Genomic DNA, 11,927 nt, shown 5'->3' on the forward strand with positions numbered 1-11,927 from the left:
CTTAGTGTGCACTAAATTGACAGCTTATACATATGGCATATGAATAACAGTTGATTCTTGGAGATAGACTATAGGGTAGGTAGCTTATTTCTTCATATGAAAACATTTGTTTATTCTTTTTCTTACTCAATCTTGTTTCCTTTTTTTGTATTTTGGCCAACATGTGATATGTAAATTATTAAGTTATTAATTCAAACGAGCTCATATGTGCTTTTAAATTTCAGTTCACAAATCACAATTAATGTTTTTGATATCTGGATGCAACTTGATTAGTTTGTTGTCAAGTGGAACCTCATAGTTTTTGTATTAGTGACACAGGATTGAATAATTCCTGATTATGTGTACAATACATTGTATCCTTTCTATAGTATCACCCCCCCCCCCACCCCCTCCAAGAAAAAAAATGAACAAGTTGAAATTAAGAATATTGTTTATGATATTGTTTATTTTGTCCATTCAATTTTGCAGGTATCCATGCCTTCCCTGCCTCATCAGAAGCCATTTCTTCATTCAGAGGGTCGACCACAGATGTGCTTTAAAGGCCATCTGTACTAGTTCAGCCAAAGAGGATTAGACAACCCAGCGAGGTCACTGACGGGAGGCTATCTCATCAATTCGTTTCTCAATTAACATAAGAAAAAGAGGATCATGGGGGATTAACAGGCACAGATTGGGGAAGTTTTCTATATAGAGGGAGCAAGTAGCTACAAGTAGTACAGTGGGGCTTTAACACTTCACACACAAAAAAAGGGAGATGTGTGATTGAACGCATATTTATTAAATGCAAGGATGAGGACGTTCCATGCCTCATCAATCTAAGAGAGAAGGTCGACACTTATTAATTATTTTTATGCTTTCCTGTTGCCCATATTGGGGAAATTCACGTTGTGCAAATATAGCATTGGTTTGGCCAAGTATAGCCTAAAACAGCTGACACTGGAGCTTACTAACAAGCATTTATTGCTTTCTTAGCTGTCAAGTAAAATAACCACCACTATCTATCTATTTAGTGAGCTATACATTATTTAATTAAGGATTCCACAAAAAATTTCAATGTATACGGTAATAAGTTATAAAATACAGATTTAACTCGATTGCAACTGGAATTACCTCAAAATGTATTTCAAAATACGGCCCCTCCCTGGTGTTCCCACAATACTTCGTAGTTATGCAGCATTACATCAAGAACCTGGGTGTTGAACTGTTGATTATTTATGAATATTTTTGATGTTATGTTTAGTTGATAAGTATTTGTTGTCACTCTGACGGTATTTGTAATTAAGTGTTCTCTATAGATTAAATGCACCCGATTTAACTATAATAAGCATTGTATACACTGCTGAGTTGAGGGGTGGGTCAATATAAATTATTTGGTTGTCAGCTAGGGGAGAGTATTCGAACAAATATTATTTACTGTACTAAGCGAAGTCAGAATTAAAGAACTATTATGTGCAAATTTGAATTTTCGTCACCCATTTTGTTTTATTTGTGATATTCTTTCTGCTAATAGCGGTACAGTGAGACTTTTAATTGTCCTTCCAGAGCTCTAATCCTCTAGTGGGCTATATTTCATATAAGCATGCTACAAAATGTACAAATGTGAACTGCATTGTTTGAACAAACGGTAAATTACTATCGTGTTGCATGCTCAATTTTTTATGTAAAACATGAAAATACAAATACAATATTCTTGCTTTCATATATTTACAAAGATAACGGAAAAAGATATGCGTCAGATTCTCTCTCTCTCTCCCCCCCCCCGTTTTTTTTTTTTTTGGGGGGGGGGAGTTCGCATGGTTTTGCATTATGTGTTTCATTGCGAAAGAGAAGAAGACAGAGAGAGAGAGAACAAAAATGGGTAGAAAGAAAGAGGAGGGACGGGAACAGAGAAAGTGACAGGGAGGGAGAGAAAAAAAAAGATGGCCATAGAGGATTTTTTTAAAATTATTATTATATGGAAACGAATCATTTACCAGTTACAATTTTGATGTGAAAAAAAATGGCAAGTTAGGGAAACAAATGGGGAACTAGTTAACATAATTGATTAACCATTCTAACAAATTAACTATATAGATCTATAGTAATTAACAAGTATATACTTAAGAATTTTAAATATAGAAAACAATATATAAGACAAAACTAAAACGGCATGAAAGGAGGATGTGCGACTTGCAATCGAATGAATTAATATATTAATCAAATATATTAATAAAAACTGAATTCATATTAAATCATTATTATTATTAGGCGATTTTATTGATAAGAATTTGTAGCCCCAAAAACAATAAGACGCTTACAGTTGATTTAAAAGAGCCCTTCACAACCTTAGATGTATTAATCTAACAAAGGTTTTCAGGTGCCGATTTCAATTTGTTCTTGGTCAGATTGAGTGCTTCACCAGCACTACACAAGTGTGGGTATAACACTTTCTGCATCGGCGCGCCAGTTTGGTTCGATTAATTCATGAAAATGCAATTCAAAAGTTTATTTCACAGATGTTCTAACCATCATCTTTTCAAGATTGCTCATTAAGATGTCCGGATCGTACTAAGAATGCTTAGTTCAACCGTTTTTTTAATTCTTAACATTTAAACCCTAGCCCATGAGAATATGTTAGGAACCCTGTGGCTGAGACTAGTTTTACAAACCTTGGTCTGAGGTTTGGGAATTACAGACCAAGGTTTGTCAAACCTTTGTCCACAAACCTCCGTTGTGAATTCGGGCCTACGTGTTGGGATGTGCAACCACCCAAGGTACTGGTATAGCATGTTCAGTATATTACACTTGCTTGCCACACCTATATTCATCACTTCTCCTGAGCTGTTCTTACAGAGCACACATCTTCTAGAGAGAGCCTTCAGTCTGCACCAAAGCTAATTCAGCTTCATCTTAATTCATGTCCTACTTCTTCGCTTGTTTCTCTACTCGGTTCTAAGGCTTTACTACTTTATAGAGAGTATGAGTTTTCTTCCTTTTTACTTAATCCGCAAAGAAGCGACATTACTTTGTATATAGTCTTACATATATCCTTTCGACAGGTGCTGTGCAATATTTGAAGTACTACTAATTAATCACCTTGTGAGACAATGTATGTCTTATATTTTAGGTGATCAATCCCCAAAGAATATTGAAATAAAAAATTCCTTGACATTTGATGTGATCTCAACTACAGTAAAGGCAATCAACTTAGGACAGTCTCCTGGTACATGAGACTACTTGTTATGGTCAGAAATGTATGGAGAAAAAAAACCTTAGAATCAAGGTAATACAGTGCGTCCCAGATAAAACGAAACCGAGAATTATCGATGTTTTATCATAACTTAATCACAATTATAATTGATAAATGACACATATTTGGAAATAATAATAATAATAATGCATATTTCAAGCATGAGTGATTAAACTCAATTTGAAGAGAGGAAACCGAAAAGTCGTTTGGCGGGCGGTATCAGAATTTCAAAGAGAAAATCACATTTCTAGAAAGTTGAGTTTCTGACCTTTTATATGACACCTCATTCAAGAAAAATGAATGAGGAGGATCTAAGCTTTCCAAATATGTGTCATTTATTAATTATAAATGTGATAAAGTTATGGTAAAACATCGATAATTCTTGGTTTCGTTTTTTCTGGGACGTACGCACTGTATTATAGTTTTAATAGTAAGGTAATGGTTTATTCATTGAGAAATTCATTTGCAAATCCCAGAATTCTGTACAAAATAAAAAGAATATATAAACTTGGAATTTACCAATGTCACACTCGTGTTCATCGTCGTTAAATGGGCAGTCTGCTATGTGATCGCACTTTTTATCTGCTGGAAGAACCGACAAATCTGAACACTCAAAGGATTCACCTAAAGAAAAAAAGAAGAAGCAATTGGTTAATGGACTTTCTTATTAGATATGAAATAATTCCCACAATCAAAGACAATTATCAAAATTACAAAGTGTATTAGAGCCATGCATTGCCCTCCCAAAGAACTTCACTCCCAAAAGCTACCATTCTCTGAAATATTTCAATAGTGATATCAATGAAAATGAATTTGAAAAATAATAATATTTTGGTTATTCTAATTTCAAAAAAAAAGTTGCACGTCTTAATGTACCACGGCCCTGTTTCATAAATCTTGCTATCAATAAAAATTTACAATAACTCTTATAAGCTACTGAAACCATGGCATTTGATTGGCTGAGAGCAAATTTGTCATAACAATTTAGCGTTTGTGATTGATATCAAGTTGTATGAAACAGGGCCCAGATTTCAAAATGTGACAGAAATATACAAGAATTCTGAAAGCAACACCCGTATTTAAATTCAAAGATGATATAGTTCTAATGATTTAAGATTTATCAGCATAATTGTTAAATGTAAAACAAAGTTTGGGGAAATTTTGAAAATGGCCGGATAGCAATTCTTCACAATTTTGACATATTTGGATGCCCTTGAGGATGTATTTTAAGCAATAGAAAATTTAGCCCCTAAAACATTCCTGCTTTTGAGAAAAATTGAATATCAAAATTTACCACTGCTCCCGGTAAATTTTGATAAATTTCAAATAGCGCCTAATGGCCATCCAATGGTAGCTGCGACAATGAAAATCTCAGAATATGGAGTTGTGATATATAATTTCCAAACGGGATTAGCCAATTAGTATATTTTAGTCCAAAAAATTGTTTTAAAGCTAAATTAATATCTTGCACTTGAGAGTGAGCTATACAGCATGAAGACTTTATTGTTTACAATTTCATCACTTTAGACTCCATTTCAACAGCGACAACGATTACTGAATATTGTAGGATTGCATATGGCACTGGTTTTTTTTAACATACCCGGTATACCAAATGTGTCCACACTGAATAGGGTCCGAAATGAAATTATGTTTACTCACTTCAAACATGTATTTTTAGGATCAGGACTATTCATATTTTTGAGAAATGCAAATTTTGGACCTTAAATCTATCTCCTTATTTATTCACCAGGTATGAATACTTTGAGTTTTTACAATTTTATTGTGAACTATAGCATATCTAATAACTGTGATATAAAACTCATTTGCTATTAACTTCACCAACAAATATGTTGGTCTTTAAGAATATGTTTCAGAGATTATTTATGCAAATTTTTGAGTTTCTCGAAAAATACAGATTTTGTGTCCCTTGAAAGTGAAAAATAGCTCCAAATTAGGGTTTTGACAATAAAAAGTTTTTATTTCAATAGGTAAAATGCTTTTTTCTTGGGTCAAACTTATTTTATTATTACAACTGATGATATAAGTTAAATACATCCAAAAAAATTGGGGAACCAGTGCATTGCCTAATAATTTTCACCACTGGTGTTTTGGACGTTACACACTGTTAACATCATAACTTTATTCAAGTTAATTGCTTTTCTTTAGGTATTATTGACCTAAGTTACATTAATTGTTTGCAGAAAAATATTTCTTTAACATTTATTGAAAAAATTGTGCAGTTTTAATTAGTTTTGCACATATATCTAGTTTATCTTCATTGACTACTCAATTTATGTAAGGTATACTGTTCATTTCAGGAACGTCTAGTTAAAAATGCTTATGTGATCTAACAAAGTGAAATATGAAGCTAATAGCAATTGTAGTCATCACAACTCCTGAAAAATTCACTTACAAACATACTCTCTTTTGCAGGTTATGAACAACAGTGCAATATATGCTATAGTTTGTTTCGGATGTTACACGATGTGAACATTTCAATCAGATCATCAATTTCTACAAACTTTACAACATAGATGTTTAATCGGCTTGCTTTGTACTTTGCCTTAAACTAGATTCATGTAGTGTGTCATTCAATAATATCACTATCACATACATGTACAGTATGTACAGTGTAAGCAAAACATTATAGAAAAAATAATTTTAACAAAATAATAAAAGCATACAAAAGTATCCCCAGCCATTTAAGTAATAAGAAATATGGGAATCCTAATTTATTGTACATCCCAATATTTTTGCATAAATTTGAGGAAGATACTATACATATACATATACATGTATGTTTAGGATCATGAAATGATCATTAACATGTAAATTTGTTGGGAGGGTCAAGCATTTGAAAAGTATTTGTAAAAGACGAGTACATTTGAGGGTAATTCATCAAATGAAAGGAAAAAATTATGAATTAATTAATTTTGAAGAGGCTACACCTTATTTTCATGTTCATGCTTATTATATTAATTACCCCCACAAATTGGTAATCCATTTTCTTGTCATTTGGAAATTTGGCAGATCTACAGCCATTTTAACATTATGTTGTACAAGTTTCTATAATAGGAATCGGATACTTATTACTGATTAGTGTTGTATGAGTGATGAGTGTGTCATGTAGTGTGCAAGCCAATTTCATTGAATTGCTTGATAAATTGTTATCATTATTAAGCGTAATTGCCAATTCCAGTTTTGGATAATGGCAGTAGTAATCCTTTCTACACAGATTAGTTACATGTACTGAGTGCCCTTTTTTACATGTATTTTCAGATAAAAATACATATCATATTTCCCATAAATTTTTAGAAAAAACATTTTAATTTGCTTGATCTTATCAACTTCATACATGTATACCTGTATCATATACATGTCATGACCATGTACACTGGGTATTGCTTAAGTGGGTGATTTTGAGTTTTGTAGCCTACCAAATAGTGTATATTGACCATAAAATCTTTGGTTTATATGACATCATTTGGAACAACCTCTATTAAAATGAAAACCTCATGATTTGCAAACACACACCAATGTAAATAGCAAAAGGAGAAGTTGAACAATTGAAATTTGCTATTCTCACGTCTATCTTTGCCCCTCATTTGAACTAGTTTAAGTATGAAAATGTCTGTTAACAGTTTAATGTAACGTCCGAAACGTGCTAACAGCATACCAGAAAGTGCTGTTAAAGTGGCTGAATATTTTTTATGAGTCACTTTTGTTGAGATTTTTTCTGATAAATTACAATTAAGGACATACAAAAGCAGCCAGCCATGCCTTGCATCACAAAGTGCGGCTTCAATGTTTTATGTTTTATAAGTCAATTTTGCAGAAAATTTAGATAATTTACGGATTATTTGATTTTTGGCATCATATTTCTACACATTTTTATACTTAAATCGAAATAAAGTCATCAAAATAGTGTTTTTAACAGGAATGTCCATTGTAAATTCGTTACTTGCAGATATGATCGAAAATTATTTGAAATTTGTCGACTTTGTGTTAACAATAAAATTGTGTAACGTCCGAAACACCATTCTTGTGCTTACAAAAAATTAATGGATTTGAAAGACCTGATTTGTGTTTTGACTTGTGTTAAGACATATAATATCTTATTTCATAATAATTTATTCACTCTAGATACCCTAAAATATGGATAATCATCATTTTATTGGTATTTTTTGTTTCGGACGTTACAACTGTTAACGGAAAATTGGTTTTAACTATAAAATAGTATTGTAGTAATGTATTGCAAATTTCTTTGTTTTGGTGGGTAGCCGCCATGAGATGTTAACTAAATGTTATGATAGATATGTCCTGCTGTTCATATATTTTCTGCTACTTCAAATTGAAAATTGTTTTGGACGTTACAAAATTGTTTACTAATATAAGCGCTACTATAATTAAATTATATTTTCGCAAAATGACAAGTATTTTTACATATGCCGAGCTAGAGCGAGCGAACACGCGACGAGACCAACTGGAGCGAGCGGCTAGCGAGCAGCAAACGAGCTACATACGCAACATGGCGAGCAAACTGCGTATTGAATCGTACTGCTATGACTAACAGCGAGCTATAATGTGGCTATAGGCAACCGTAGGCAGTCTTTGTACGAGCGGCATACGAGCTACCTATGAGCTAGATACGCAATAGTGTGACTGCTACCTTCAAATTTGCTGCGTATTGCTAGGCACGGCTGCGTATTGATATACCCCGCATAGCACAGCAATACGCAGCAACATACGCAAAGGTGTGACTGAGGCATAAAGCCTGGATAATAATAGTACTTCGCATTTGCATCCTCTAGGATGGATAAGTGTGCAATATATACATTTATTCATCATTTTTTAAATAATTTACTTGAGAAAGCCCTTTAGGCAATAGTGTGTTGATTTAGACCTCTGTACGGAGCATCATATCTATAATCATTCTGCCTAAGCAAAGTTTAACATGGTTTTACTGAGAATAATGGGGCTCAAATCATGTACAATTGAAATTATTCATCTTTCAATTTGATTATAAACATTCATTTGTCTGGTCAATTTGTGATTTCTGTTAATTTGCCAATTTATATCACCACAATGAGAGGTATGTTCATATATTATATAAAGCAGGATAGGTACGGATGCTTTTACCGGTCGGTACTATTTTTAACATAAATATGTGAGGGTATGATTATGGTCACATGATAGAGCAGGTCACGACAATTGAGTTGAGAAGCTATCAGCCCTTCATCAGCTTTTAATTTTGCTCAAGAAAAAAAAGCAATATGAAGCAAAACAACTTGTTCAGCAAAATAAAAGCTGAAGGAGGGCAGGGGCTGATTGCTTTTAAACTTAATCCTTTGTTCTGTGACCATTATCATACCCTCACACACACATACACACACATATATATATATATATATATATAGATAGATATATATATATATAGAAAAAAGGAAGGCTAGAGTTCTGCTTAGAGTACGAGAAATATACAAAAAATAATAATGCTCTGTAAGGAAGAAATTGTATAACAATTACATGCATTTCTTGTATTTTTGTATATAAATACAGCATGATGAAGGTCTCTAGAATTAATTGACAGACTTACTTTCAAATCTTGTAGAAATGAGCTGCAAGACAAAGCCTTTATAGACATAGCTTCCATCTGTTGTCATTCGTAGCCACATCTTTGTACTGTTTAGATGGATAACATTGGGGAAACTTCCGTAATCGTAGTAAGATGTGGAGGCATTGCAGAAATCAGAAGTAACTGATCGCTTCTTCCGACCATCTGACTCTGATTCTCGAATAGTGTCTGAAAGTGATTTAGAGGCCCCCACAGCAAACTCCGCAATGCCATGATTTTTAATAGAGTACGTCCCAGTGAAATGGTAAAGGTAATGTCCATCAAAAGTACCAACCCCGATATCCAAGAAATCATAGCCCGATTCTAAAGAGAAGACATCAAATTTCATGCGTATACCAGAGTCCCCAACTGCTCCATTTATAGTCCAGATATAGTTTAGATTGTTAGAGTAGTCGTTTGGATATGAAGGTGATGTCAGGTTGAAACACTCTCCTGTGTTAAGGACTACTTCATCTGTGACGAAATAGAATAAAATACATAAATTTATATGTTGGTATCCTGCTCATGTTTTTTTATGAAACAATGAGGCTCATAAATACTGTGTAATTTAGTGATGCTTTTTTCGTCTGCATTTCTTGCCTTTCCCTTCTTGAATCATATCATTTATCACTTGATAGATAGGGCATTATATTTACATTAAAATTAGTATGATAGCTGGAAATTTTGAGAAAACATGATACAAATTATGGCAGTTTTTAGGCAATCTGACATGTATTCCGATTTAAGGACGATGTGTTTGCCCTCTAAACCCTGTTGGTTACACAAAATTATTATTTAATTAATTAAATTAATTATATCATATGAATTATACAAATATAATAAGTGTCAACTAGTGTTAAAGAATGCTCAACGTCATATTATCATCATTTCCTGGATATTGAATTGAACCGAGAGGAAGGTTTTATCATCTTTCTTTTTGTTACAGCCAGTGGCCCATTTGTGAAAGATTTAAAGACATTCATGATAAAGATACACAAAATGAAAAAGAAAAAGAAAAAGAAAAAGAAAAAAGAAAAAAATAAAGAAAAAAGAAAAAGACATTTTAGTCGATGACCGGATGAGATATCATAAAGTGAAAAGTGCAAATACACCTTAATGAAATACATAATGTGATGTTAGCCTTAAAAAAAACTAGACTGGCTTGTTCAAAAAGAGATAAATAGTGAAATAATAGAATTGATGACATGACTATTATGAGGGCCCAATTGATGGCAAATATTGTAGTTGTAATGTAGTGGTGGCAGCATTAGAATATGATCCGCACCATCAATACTAAACATAATTGTAAAGACTTAAGAAAAATCAACCTCAGGCAATGTCAATAGACCAGTTTATAGATAGCAGATGGTAAAAATATCCTGAGTCTTTTAAACATGGAGAAGTATCAATGTATTTTTAATAGAATATCCACTGCCAAAGTTCTTCATGAATAACTTCTGTTTGCCCTCTTGAAAAGAATAATTCGACCTGTGTATCATACAGTGTACATTAGGAGCATAAATGAATAATGATTACATAACTTCATGAACATGGATCCTGTATTCATCTTGGTGGGTATTACAGATCTATACAAATGACCTACCTAGCTGCTTCAGCCCATGTGGAAATAGTATCTACAAACTGACTAATAGCCTTTTGTGTCATCTTAACTATTGTAGTAACATGAAAATGACATGCAACATAATCCGAAAATGATTTCTGAAGGCAAGACAATGGGATATTAAAATTGGCCTTGAGTTGATTTCTTGAAATTCTTTGTGATCATGTTACCATATATATGCTGCTTATGATAACACCCCCGTCATACAAACTGGACCGAATGCATCTCCTGTTCGATTGGGAGCTTAGGAGCATCATATAAAATGTACCAAGATTTTGAAGCACCATGCTTGTGAGGGTGACATTGTCTAAAACGTGATTGCAAGGCAAAAAGTGCAAAGAACGCTTTAACAAAAATTGCGCACTGGCTAATTGCCTTTCCAGGCCCAACTAATGGAGGTAATAATGCAATGGAAATGATGCCCTTTGTGCAATGGGTAATGAAACACTAATGTACCTGGTGGGTCACTAGAGCAAAACCATTCATCACTTCCATCAGTACAGTCTTGCTGGTTATCACAGACGTCACTGCGGGCTAGACAGCTGCCGAAGTTATGACACTGGAAGTAATTGCCAGGACAGTCTATGGATATAAGAGAAATATTAAAGACATATAAATTACACAAATACCATCGAGACTCCTTCAGGTATGACGTGGTTTAATCAGTACAGGATTTTTATTTTCTACATGTAAATGAATGGCAAGTGGGGTTGTGAAAAAGTATCTGCACAGACCAAAGCACGTAAGTACAAATTTAACTTATCTGTGTGTTATAAGATAGTAATTACGTTTGTCAGTGTATCTTGCCCTGGCAGTTTTTTGCAGCAAAGGGCAACAATATTTTAAAAGTGCAAGCTATTAAGCCTACCATTAAATGTTTTATCTGAATTTAACCAAATAGATCAGGGAAGAAAAAAAGCATCCAGCTGAAGAGCTGGCTACTATTTATCATTCTCTGTGGCATCTTATGAACTGGACATGTTCATTACTAAACAAATTATACATTTATTGTTATACTAATTTTACACAATACAATTTCAGCACATCATTTTAAAATGCAGATGTGTATCTATCTTTTTGTAAAAATCTACAACCTGTATTCACACATCAAAGTAAACAAATAAGGTTAATTGCTACTGAATGTCGTTTTGCATTCAAGCTGATATATGGAAGATAATTGAGACTTATTACGTAGATAAAAAAAAAGGAAGGTGGATCTCAATCTCACAAAACTTATGTTGACTTGACAAGTGTCTGTAATCTAAATTGAGTTCTACAGATTAAAATGAACATTGTACATACTTGTACATCATTTTCTTGAATAAAAGAGACTTACATTGACTGTTTTCTGTAATTTCATCGGAGCTGTCACTACACTGAGATGCTCCATCACCAAGTTGCCAGAAATTAACACATTCTCCACTGGCACACTCAAACTGAAAGCTTTGGCATGCTGAAGAAAA

The 11,927-nt window shown here is 33.3% G+C and overlaps 1 long non-coding RNA gene across 1 annotated transcript; it reads right to left on the reverse strand.

Annotated features, from left to right (window-relative positions):
• Positions 1-2,640: 2,640 nt before the first annotated feature.
• On the reverse strand, positions 2,641-11,444 carry LOC105439898. Its single transcript, XR_004064084.1, has 5 exons — positions 11,438-11,444; positions 10,921-11,046; positions 8,826-9,317; positions 3,749-3,853; positions 2,641-2,654 (listed from the first exon to the last, which is right to left on the reverse strand). It is a non-coding gene; the product is annotated as an uncharacterized LOC105439898 (long non-coding RNA).
• Positions 11,445-11,927: the final 483 nt, after the last annotated feature.

Source organism: Strongylocentrotus purpuratus, unplaced genomic scaffold, assembly GCF_000002235.5.
Source record: "Strongylocentrotus purpuratus isolate Spur 01 unplaced genomic scaffold, Spur_5.0 spur5_scaffold_14, whole genome shotgun sequence".
Taxonomy (NCBI): Eukaryota; Metazoa; Echinodermata; class Echinoidea; order Camarodonta; family Strongylocentrotidae; genus Strongylocentrotus; species Strongylocentrotus purpuratus.